The sequence below is a fragment of the Heterocephalus glaber genome, unplaced genomic scaffold (assembly GCF_053883595.1).
Source record: "Heterocephalus glaber isolate CG9 unplaced genomic scaffold, H.glaber_assembly_v1.0 deba00001550, whole genome shotgun sequence".
Taxonomy (NCBI): domain Eukaryota; kingdom Metazoa; phylum Chordata; class Mammalia; order Rodentia; family Bathyergidae; genus Heterocephalus; species Heterocephalus glaber.
Window position 1 is genome coordinate 13,328,849 of NW_028258343.1, and position 12,087 is coordinate 13,340,935.

At 43.4% G+C, this 12,087-nt stretch overlaps 1 pseudogene; it reads right to left on the reverse strand.

The window, feature by feature from the left end:
• Positions 1 to 10,147: 10,147 nt before the first annotated feature.
• LOC101703714 (coiled-coil domain-containing protein 112 pseudogene) lies at positions 10,148 to 12,087 on the reverse strand (annotated as a pseudogene).

The following is a 12,087-nucleotide window of genomic DNA, read 5'->3' on the forward strand; positions in this document are numbered from 1 at the left end:
CAATTAGGATGTTGGGCATGAAAGCACTTTGTAAATTTTAAGGAACCATTTGGGCTGGTGAAGTTGTTCCTGTGGCAATTACTGAGAAGTACAGGAAGTTCCTGCATGCCTGACCTGCCTGAGACCTCTGAGCAAACATGCAGCCCTCAGCAGACAACAGGAGGCTGCCAAAGGGCCATGCTGCCCTCAGCAAGCAAAGCAGAAGGCCATCAAGAAAATTCAGGACAGGGCGTGCAATCTCCCAGCGCCGAGAAGTCCAGTGTTATCGGCACACTTCCACTGACCATCCTGGGAGCTATGACCCCAGTTATTCCACCCAGATCCTCAGGACTAACCCCCTCCCCAACCCTACAAAAACTTAGCTTCTTCTCTGGCCAGCTGCTGACATCATTCATGATCTCGGTCTGTCAGCACCCGGACAGAAAAAACCCAGCGTTTTCCTCACATAAAGCCTGTGACTGAGTGGTCTCTCTTGTGCCGTTTATAACAGTTCTAATTAAAGCCAAAATACCCCTCAAGGAGAAATTTGCCACTCGGGTGTGGTAGTTTGTTTCATCTGAAATTCCTACAATTTACTTTTTTCATGTTTCAAACTCAATAAATATTGGCAAATATAACATGGTAGCACTGTGTGTTTTAAAAATACTCATTTCCAATTTTATGCCATGAATACTAAAAAAAATTTGTTGTTGTTAACCCTCAAAAGAAATACACAGGTTTAAACCACAGAAAAAGCAAACTGGTTTTCCTGAACAGCTCCAGAACACCCTGAGGTGTTCTACTGTGAGGTGACAGTTGTGTAAATTTGACACAGCTGAGTATCCAGTGAAATTTCTAAATATACAGAACTCTGGGCCGGAAAATGATCCTTTATTTCAATATACAATTTGAACTTTAAAAAAGTCTGTGCACTTCTCAGCACAGTCTATGCCGAGCTAAATAACCCTGCCCTTGCCCCTTTTGCACCCTCTTTACACCCACAATACAGGAACCATGAGAGCTTCGCACTTGGCTGCGGATCACTTCCCTTTGTCCAGCCTGGACCTTTCTCACTGCCTCCAGTCTCTCAGTCCAAGGTACTTTCAGATAATAAAGCAACACTCAGCCACCCTTTCTTAAGGACCATTCTGGAGGCTCCTTGATTCTCTTTCTAACTCCCTTTCTTTCTAAAGATGATGATGACTATGATGAGGACAAGGAGAAGGAAGGGGAAGAGGAAGATGGTGTTATCCTATGGTTAGTCATATGTCATGGTTTATATCCAGATGTCCCCCCAAAGCCTCATGTCCTCATAGGTGGGGCTTTGGGAGGTGATTAGATCATGAGGGTGTGATACCCATCACTGGATTAGTCCACTGATGAGTTAATAGCTAAAGGTGATATTGGGAGATGAAGCCTGATTGGAGGAGGTGGTCACTGGGGGTGTGACCTGGAAGGGTCTCCCTCCTCCTCCCTTGATCTCTCTGCTTCCTACTGCCCTGCCATGGACTGTTTCTCCTCTGCGATGCCCCTCTGCCATACCACCCTGCCTTAGAGCCAGCCCACTATGGACTGAAACCTCCACAAACTGTGAGCTGAAATAAACCTCTCCTCCTTTACAGTTGTGAGTGTCAGGTATTGTGTCCCAGTGACAAAAATAGTAACTAAGACAGCATAATAATATAAAGATTTATTATAACTATTATGATTAAAGACTAAAAATTTTTCTAATTTTAAACCACCCTGGCTAACAGTAGAAAGAAGAGGTTGAAAGATAAGATTGTGTAGAGAAAAAGTACTTTGAATGATTCTCCTGCGTACAGAAGAAGCTTGTAATGGAAAAGGATTAAACTCATAGGAAAGACTCTTGGCTGCCACAGCATCATCTGTTTGCAATCTTTCCACCATTATTACAATGAACCGTTGCATGAATTTTCGAATTGGGAACCATCTGTTTTGTAATAAACAGCAGACAAACTAGAAGGAAGAAAATGTGCCTATCAAATTTGATTATTCCAGTTGTTTGTTTAATTCAATCACTGGTTTCATTGCCAAATTCCTGTTCCGGTGGCTGCTGTACACTGCTACTGGGTCCAGAGCGCCAAGTCTTAGCTAAGTGTGCCTGGCCAAAGTAGGGACTGGGCAGCTCCTGCGGTCCTCCGCCCACACCCCAAGTCAAGGGGGCCAAGGCCCTAGCTGAGATCATATGTCATACAGACTAGTGACTCTAGGAAGAGCAATATGTGAGACCTTCAGGATGGTGTGTGTTTGGAGAAAAAAATTCAGTATTATGATACTATTTTATTTTTGGAAAATTAATTTTAGTTGGTTTTGTTTTGTTTTGTTTGAGACGGCCTCGTTATGTAGTGTAGGCTGGTCCTGAATTCACTTTGTAGCCAAGGCTAGCCTCAAACTCATGGCAATCCTCCTGCCTCAGCTTCCCTATTGCTGGGATTACAAGCATGTCCCACCACACTCAGCTGCAAGAAGGGATGGATTTTGAAATGTGAAACACTGTCTACCTTCCCCCATCCTTCCAGCTCCTGGCACAACTGCCTGACTATTCATACTGGACCCCAGGGTCTCACTGTATGGAGAGCGGGTGCCAAGGAGACTTCAGCTTCCCTGCCTAAGGCACAGCACCTCCCACCCCCACCCCATTCTCCTCTACCTCCAGGGGCCTTTTAACATTGGTGGCCCTGGAAGTTAGGAGCCTGGAGAACAAACAAGCTGTGGGGCAGAGGATGTCCCTGTCTGGCCAACAGGCTCCTGAGGGAGAAGGGAAGAGAAGTGAGAGGGGAGGGACCTGACCCCATCAGGGTGGCCTCTCAGGCCTTTCCACTGAAGATGAATGCCTGGAGCCGGGGCTGCATTACCACACCCGGAAGCACTTTGCACGGTTAACCGCTCTTTAGTCTCCCAATCCTGGAAGACAGACTTGCTAATAAGCCTCTATTAACAGCACTCAGAAGACCCACAGAAAAGTCAATCACACCTTCCGGGAATGTAAGGAGGTGCTGATCCATGTTCACAACAGGCAGTAGGCAGAAATCATTACCATCTTTTTCTTTTTTTTTTTTTGAGACAGGGTCTCACTCCATAAACCAGCCTGGCCTTGAATTTGTGGCGATGCTCCTGCCTCAGCCTTCAGAGGGCTAGGATTACAGGTGCACACCTGGCTTATCTTTTTTTTTTTTTTTTTTGTACCGGGGGATCGAACTCAGGTCCTTGCGCTTGTGCAGCAGGCGGCGAAACCACTGAGCTAAATCCCCGGGCCATCTTTTTAAAAAATTTTTTATTTTTATTAGTGCATGTGGGCAGTACATAATGGTTACACTGTTGGTACATGTACATAACACATCTCAATTCTTTTTTCATTCCCTTCCCCTTCCCCATTCTCCTCCCTCCGTTAGTCCCTTTCCCATTTGCAAAGATCTGTCTCCCTATTTCTTATTATCTTTATTTTGCTCTTTGTTTAGTTTTTGTTTCTGTTTTTGTTTTTTGGTACCGGGGATCGAACTTGGGACCGTGCACTTGCAAGGCAGGCAGCGGCACCACTGAGCTAAATCCCGGCCCCTTGCTCTTTGTTTATACTTTGGGTTTCTCGTATAAGAGAAAACATGCAATATTTAAGCTTATACGTCTGATTTATTTCACTTAACATTATGGTCTCAAGGTGCATCCATTTTTCTACAAAATGACTCAAGCTTATCCTTCTTTATGGCAGAGTAGTACTCCACCATGTATTAATAATTCATTTTCTTTATCATTCATCTGATAATGGACATATAGGCCACGTCTAATATTTAACTATTATGAATTGTGCTGCTATAAACATGGGTATGCATGTGTCAATGTAATATGATGTCTTTAACTCTTTTGGAAAGATACCTAGAAGGGCACTAGCTGTGTCAAATGGAATTTCTATCCTATTTCCCTCAAAATAAGACCGGGTCTTATTATTAATTTTTGCTCCAAAAGATGTAATAGGGCTTATTTTCAGGAATGTCTTATTTTTTTCATGTATAACAATCTACATTTATTCACATACAAAAATCTGTATCTATTCGAACACAGTCATGTCCTCTTCTTCTGGACCATTGTCAAAACTCTCCAAACCCCAAATTCTGGCCTCAATTTCTTGCGACTCCATTCCCTGAGAGCCATCGGCCCCAATCTCTTGGGTCCAGTAAGAGAACACTTTTGCTCCATGTAGCCCACTCGTAGTGCATTGGCAACTTAGCTGTCAGTGATTGTACCCCATGAATTCTTCACCCAAGTCATGACCTCTTGCAGGCTGGGCTTCACAGAGTTTCCATTTAATCAAGTGTTCATTGAAGACTTAGGAGACAGGAGTAGCAAAAAAAGTGATGACAGTTAAGAAGGATGGGCCACACAAAAGTAATGAAAATATGCAGGCACCAAAATTCAGAAAATTTTTTAAATTTCATATGAATGCATTAAGTACATCTGTTGTCGGGAGCAATGCTACATAATTTTAGGGAAAACTTATTTGGTTAGCCTAGTTCTCTTGCCTACAGGCCATCTATGGCATTTGGAGACATAATTCCATTTTGGCCTCCAGTCACAACTCAGACCTCAATGATCTGGTGATGCTGTGATGCTCCAGGACAAGATTACACCAGCGGGAGACATCCTGGGAGGAACAAAATCATCTACTCAGCTCCTCATTGTTCTTGGATTTCTGCAGCCCCCCAGTCACTTGTTACACTTTGTTTATCCTGATGTACTGAACTCTCTGCAAGTCGTTTGTTACATCTGTTTCTCCTGATGTACTGAATAAAAGGTGCAGTAAGCTGGTGGCTTTCATCTTTGGGGCCAACAGCACTGATCAGACCCAAAGCTCAGCTTCTTCTCAGTCTCATTTTTCTCCCTTTCCTGTAATTCGCCTTGTGCTGCCGTGGCTCGAAGGAGACTAGGACTTACTGCAGAGGTTCTAGTAACGTCCCCTTTCCCTGTTCCCTACAATCTGTTACAACACCTAACATATTGTATTATGAAGATTCATATTAGACACAACCACACCTGTTCCTCATCAAGTATGCACTTTGTGTGTTGTGTCTAACTCCAACGAGTTTCAAAATCTCAGCAACAAGTCTCAAATCCATCTGTTTACATAGGCATTTACCTCTTGTCCAATGGTGCCTGCTTGGGTATTTACAGACACTTAATTTTAATTTATATTAGTATTTAAGCATGTCACAGTATCATTTGTTAATATTTAATTATTATTTTTTAATTCAGCATGCCCATTGTGTGTTGCAACACGTATTAAATGCGTCCATCTGGCTGATGATCCTAACTAGGGCTTATCTGGAGGCGGGTGTTATGAGCATCCTGAAAAATCATGCTGGGGCTTGTTTTCCAGTTAGGTCTTATCTTCAGGGAAGTGAGGTAAATACCATAGCTCATCAACAGCACGAATTCTTCTGGATTCCTCTGTGAGGAGCTCAGCCGTTCTTTGTTCTTCATTCTTCAAGTTATAGGAAGTGTCAGCAGCTCACAGATGCAACTGACCAATACCACTTTGTTAAATCATGAACACTATGCAACAAATTGGTCTTGTTTGTGATACTGCAAGTTACAAAAACAGAGAAGATGGCCCGTTTCTTGGGGATAAAGAGTGTAATATTGACAGATGAGAGAGAGAAATCGAGGACAAAAATTTCTTCAACTTTGCTTTTCCATTTTCTTTCAGGAAGAATGGATTTTAGAACAAGAACGGCAGAACAATTATAGTAGAGGAGGATGAAGCAGGAGGATCACTGTGAGTTCAAGGCCAGCCTGGGTAGTGAAAGCTAGCCTAAACTGCATAGCAAGACTCTGGCCCAAAGGGACCAGAGATTTAGCTCAGTGGTGCCACGCCTGCCTCGAAAGCACAAGGTCTCAAATTTGATCCCCGGTACAAAAAAAACCCCAAAAAACCATAAGCCAAAACAAAACAAAACAAAAAAAGATTTTCAATTCAGGAGACGTAAAAAGAATCAAGATGTGTTGTGTGCAAGTACCATTTCCCACAATGAATGTAATCATTATGTACTGCAAACAAGGACTGATAAAAAGAAAATTTAAGAAGAAAAAGATTTGAGCCATCTCCCGTTACTTTCAGGATGAACGGTGACGTGTTTGCTCAGGGACAGAAGAGGACAGATGAAGCTGCTGTCCTTACAAATGCCCGAGCTGCAAGAGTCACAGCTTGGCTTTGAAGCGAGGACAGGAGTGAGGCAGGGGCCTTATCGGGGGCACCTGCCTGGCCCAAAGAGGGGTGCAACTACCCCAAGGAGAGGTGCGGGGGCTGGGTTCCTCTGGGAAACCCACACACATTGAACCAGTCAGAGAGGAACGGGACTCATGAAGTATAAATTCATTCATTCATTCATTCAGAGTCACTCACTAAATCTCTAGCATGTGCCAGGTGCTCAATAAATGTCTTTGGAATAAAAAAAAAAAAATCAATCCCCAACCATGTGATAAATAACACCATGGATTTTTGTTTGGTTGGTTGCTTGCTTTTCTTTTGTTTTTTGGACAGGATCTCTCTGTGTAGTTCAGGCTGGCCTTGAACTCACTATGTAGCCCAAGCTAGGCTTAAACTGCTGGGATTACAGGCATGCACCACCACACCCATTAGACTACTCTTCTTTAGTTGAGTCTTCTTGTTTGTAAAATTTTGGAGCAGTGAAGGTCAGGGGTTTTGGAAGAGAGAAAAAAACTACAAGATGAACATTGTCCTTAGGGGCAGGTGTTTAACTGGGAAGTGGCAGTAGAGAATCCACCCCTGAGATTTCGGGTGCCCTAGTAATCTGAAGGGACAGAGATAAGGGTGTAGCTCAGCAGTGGAGTTTTGCCCTGGGGTCACCTGTAGTCACTGGATTTTGTGAAAGCACTCTGACAAAATCCTGCAGTTAATGGGGAGCTGTTTGCTGATTTCATAAATGGAACCTAAGAACTTTGAAATGCCTGATTTATTTTGGAAATGCGGAAGAACTGGAACCTTGATTGGGAAGCCAGACGATTACCCTAGTTCAATATACATTTCTGGAGCCAGGTGTGGTGGTGCATGCCTGTAATCCCAGCACCCGGGAGACTGAGGGAAGAGGATTGCTATGAGTTCAAAGCCAGCCTGGGCTACACTGTGAGACCCTGTCTCAAAAGATATTGAAAAAAAGCAACAACAACAAAATAAACATTTCTGAATTGGACTTCTATTCCTTTAAAAACCATGCTTACCGCCAAATGAGTTTAGGTTCAGAGAGGTCCTCTTTATAGCAGTGCATGCACATGAAGAAAAGGACCTTTCAGAACTCTCAGAAAACATGAAAAGGTTCTTTGAAACCAAGCGCATCTGGAAACTAACTTTCAATGGGCTGCTGCTGGCTGCCATGATCCCTTTAAGCAGATTCAGTGACTGCAGTTATTTTTCGGATTTAATGGTTCGCTTATTCCTATTCCACTCAATAAACTAAATATTCTGAACTTTCTGCTGTTCCTTGAAACTGACAGCATAAGAAGCTGTGTCCTTTTCTCCGATATTTTCCCATCCATCCACACATCTAAAGCTCTATGGTAGAGCTGGGCATGGTGGCACATGACTATAATCCTAGCACTCAGGAGGCCGAGGCAGGAGGCTCACCATGAGTTCGAGGCCAGCCTGGGCGACATAATGAGACCCTGTCTCAAACAATAAAGAAATAAGTAAATAAAAGTTATAAAGTGCTTCTTCCTGCTAAGTTCCTCCAGCAAGGCCAGCCTGTGAAGTGCCTCAGCTCAATCCATGGGATTGAGAGGAAAGCAAAGTCCAGGACAGGAAAGGAATTCATGGGACCTAGGACTTTCCGCCACCAGGTGCTACAGGGAGCCCCTGGGTAATGAGGTGCAGTAAGAGCTCAGGGCTGCCCCTTGATTCACACAGAGCTCACGGCTGGCTGCTGAAAGAATCCTGTCTTTTTCTGCTCTTCTTCATTTTTATTTCCTCGGGTTCCAGGCTTTGGAAATCTGCCAAAGGAGCCCACGATCGGCCTTAGACCTTTGGCTGCGCCCCTCGAGTTCTTGGCCAAGAGCCCCAGATTCTTGCGCTGATCACTGGGACCTGTCCTCAGGGAGCCACAGAAGATGGGCTGTCGGCCAGGTGCTGGCGGCAGAAAGCAGCCCTTGTGGGTAGGGAGCCCCCCCCCCGACGACTGGGTCAGGACAAGGGTCCCTAGAGACTCAGATGGCGCGGCACACGTGACCTTGTGCACCCGACGCCCTCACCACTGCGACCGATCAGCGTGGGGCCCACACTGTGCACTGCCAGCCCGAGCGCCTGCATGCCCAGGGAAGCCTCCCTGTGGCCTTGAGAGAAACAGGACGCCCTGAAGGCCAGCAATGGCCTGCTTTGTGTTTGTTTCACCAAAAAATATCCTTTTAAAGTGGAAGATACACTGCAATTCCAGCACTCAGAGGACAGCGGCAGGCAGATCACCAGGAGTTCAAGACAGACCCTGTAGAGAGACAGAGAGAGAGAGAAGGGGAGAGAGAGAGAGAGAGAGAGAGAGAGAGAGAGAGAGAGAGAGAGAGAGAGAGAGAGAGAGAGAGAGCGCGCGAGAGAGAGAGAGAGAGCATGGTCAGGGGTTGGGAAGATGAAAGAAGAATTGAGATGTGCTATACCCGGGTACCAATCCATTTGAGGAATGTGATCATTATGTACAACAAACATGTACTAATACGAATACAAATTTAAATTTACAAAACCAGCTTGTGCGTCTAAGGGTAAACAACTGTGCGGCGCTGAACATTCCCACTGTCCACATCGCGGGTGGACACTCAGTCTCGGGCAGGAAGCACCACGCAGGGCATCGCCACAGTCAACACAGGGAAAACCAGATGCCCACAGAAAGCCACCCACTCCCCAAAATAAAATAACTTGAGATAACAATACATTGCCTGTACCTGATTTAGCCCTGGCTTCGTTTGCTGTTGATTAATTCTCACTATTGCTTCTCCAGGCTCGATTTAATTTTTTCTTCAATCAATCCTAGCAAGACTCAATCTCATAGTTCCCAAAGCATTTTTTCTCCCCCAAGCATTTTGACATATATGACTGCATGTAAGTCCCAGAATCACCAGTTTGGACGACATTAAGGCTTAGAAGGCTCAACGACTTGTGTGTGTTCCCTCAAGCCCATAAATGGGAGGTGGGGAGTGAGGCAGATTAAAACCCAGCAGACTGGTGCGAGGTGGACGTGACCGGCCAATCACAAAGTCGCTGGACACATGCGCAGAACAGTTCTCAAAGCCCTGCAGGGGGAACCAATCAGAGAGTGCCCGTTTGAATTGTTCTCGCGAGAACTTGCAGGGGTCTTTGGTAGCACAGCCTAACCCTGAGATCAGCCACAGGAAAGATGGCCGCCATGGGTCCTGGGCCACTGTCGGCTTTTCCTGTGGCTTGAAGGGAGGCTCTCTCTTCTTACCTTCAGTTGGCTCTAACACGCTCTGCAGAGCATGCTTCTGTTCGCTTCTGACCTTTCATGAATGTGAAACCTCACTAACTTTTGCCCTTGTCTTGACTAGTTCTTTGCTCACAACAGAAAGAGCATGGAAACCACCTCTGGAGGACTCCTTCCAGGTAAGGGCAAAGAGGCGAACACAATCGCTTATGTTATCCACTCCCTCGGTCAGCTGACAACAGGCATGAAACCAGGCAGAAATGTGAGTGTACTATGTTAGAAGACGCAGGTAGGTCGGTGGATTAGGCAGATGATAGATGATGGAGACACACACACCATGACACCTGTATCTGGAATTCAAACATCCAGTGAGCTGATGTTCCCTAACTCAAGACCACCCTATCTTTATTATTATTATTACTATTTTTTTAACCTCACCTTTAGTCAACTTCCTCTTGTATGAGCCACAGATCATAAATTTCACCATATCTGATGTGTGGTGCAGTGGCACATGCCTGGAGCCCAGAATGGGATACATAGTGAGTTCAAAACCACTTTGGTTTTTTTTTTGCTTCAAATACAAAATACTTATTACACAAAAAAGTAATAACTGACAAACTACCAATATGTTGAACTTAGAAAAAGTACTAAGCTATTTTGTAACTCTTAAAAAAAAAAGTCATTTTTATTATTCAAGCTAACTTACTTCCAAGTTACAAAAGTTACAAAATTTTGGTTTAAAAAATGCTTCTCTGTGACTGCCTCGATTTATTTTGCTATGCGATGACAAAAACAAAGTACCTTTGAAAAGCTTTGAGTATTTAAATGGATGTTTGTTACATAAATTTATATAAATAACTTTTATATCAGTAACAGGCCAACATATACCCTCCCTAAACACCCTTTTAGTAGAAACAGGAACCGTTAATGATGCAGAATACAACTTACAGTACCTCTCAATTTATATACAGCACAATAAGCAATCTGACTGGGCTAGTGATATTTAAAGAAAATGGTTAGTCACGCTCTCCTGGTATTACTGAATGTGCTAGTACTCTCATCAAATGAATAGTACTTCCATTATCTCATATTTTCCTCTATATTCCTTGTCTCCAAGTTGGAATAGCCCTGTGTGGGATATGTAGAAGTGGCCCAGAGCCTGTTGGTCCTATGCTTTTGGTTCGTTCTTCCCAACCTTTGGTAGATTTGTAAAGCCTAGAGGGATCTCTACTAACATTATTTTCAAACTTTTCCTTTAATTTTGCCAATCTTATTTGTTTTTCTGCCTTTTCCTCTTCTTTTGCTTGCCTATCTAGAATTTTCAATTCAAGTTTATATAAATCTCTTTCTTGAAACCTGGAAATTTCATCAGCAACAGTTTTCCTTTTTTTCTGCCTTTTCTCTTATCTCTTTTTCAAGCCTCAAAAATTCTTCTTGTTCTTTCTTCTACTGGGTGTAACTTTCTAATAGTAATTTTAGTTTAAGCTGGCATTGGCGTTCTTTTTGCTGCTTTTTCACTTTCTCTTCCTCTTCTTTTAACTTAGAAGCATATTTCATTGACAGCTCTGTAATTTTCTGTTTTTTCCAAGCTTCAACTGCCAACTTCTGTTTCTTTCTTTCTTCCTCTTTTTGCTTTTGATTACCTTCTGGTTTATTATGAAAAAGCACAGGAATATTGTCTGCCTTCTCTTTTAACTTGAAAATTTCTTGCTTCTTTTGCTGCTTTTTAGTTTTCCAATTCTGAATAGACTCTTTTTTTCTTTTCTTCTAGAGTCAGAAATTTCTGATACCATTTCTCATGCTGTTGAACTTCATCCTGTGTTCTTCCCGGGAGGTGTTCTAGAACTTCTTTCATAAATGCAGGCTTCCCTTTATGTTTATTTCTCACTTTTATAAAGTTCTGGTGGTCATAATTATCCCAGCCCCCTCGTCGCCCTCCTGTTTGCTGCAGGAATTTTTCAAAATCTACCACTGCTGCTGGAAGAGTATTTGGTGTCATTTTTGTCTACAGAACCTTTACTTGAGATTGCTCTGAAAGCTTTCTCTGTTTCTTAATTACCCACAGCCTATGTGACAATTTTTCTTGATGTGGCACTCAGTTCATTATTTGTTGCTTTTTCTTCTTTAATAAGCTCATCGTATATCAGTGTTTGTTCTTCTTTAAAAGTGTTGATCGCATTTTCAATTTCTTCCATCATTTCTCTGAGCTTTTCAACAAAATCAGGTGTGAGCTTCACATCTTTTAACTGATGGTGAAGTTTCTTTACATTGTTATGTATTTTGGCTAATTGTTGCTGGATTTTTGTTTTTTCCATTTTTCTGCTGTTACTCAATTTATTTTCCAATTCTTCCAGCATACTGTGCTCAATTCTGAAGTCATTTGTTTGGTTGTAGAAATGACTGTGTTTATCTTTCTCTATAATATAACTTGATTTTTAAATTTTTCTGCTGTGCGTATGAATTCTGCTTTCTTTGTTCGACTCACTTTCCGCTTCCAGTTTTGAAGTTGCAAAGGATGAATTCCACCTGAAGCACGAAAACGGCCATCATTCTGCTGCGTCGCCAGCGGCGCTGCTCCCACGCTGGTCCCCATGGCCGCGCCCGCCCCAGCCACCGCCGCTGCCACCACCACGACCGTCGTCAGGGCGGCCACTTTTCC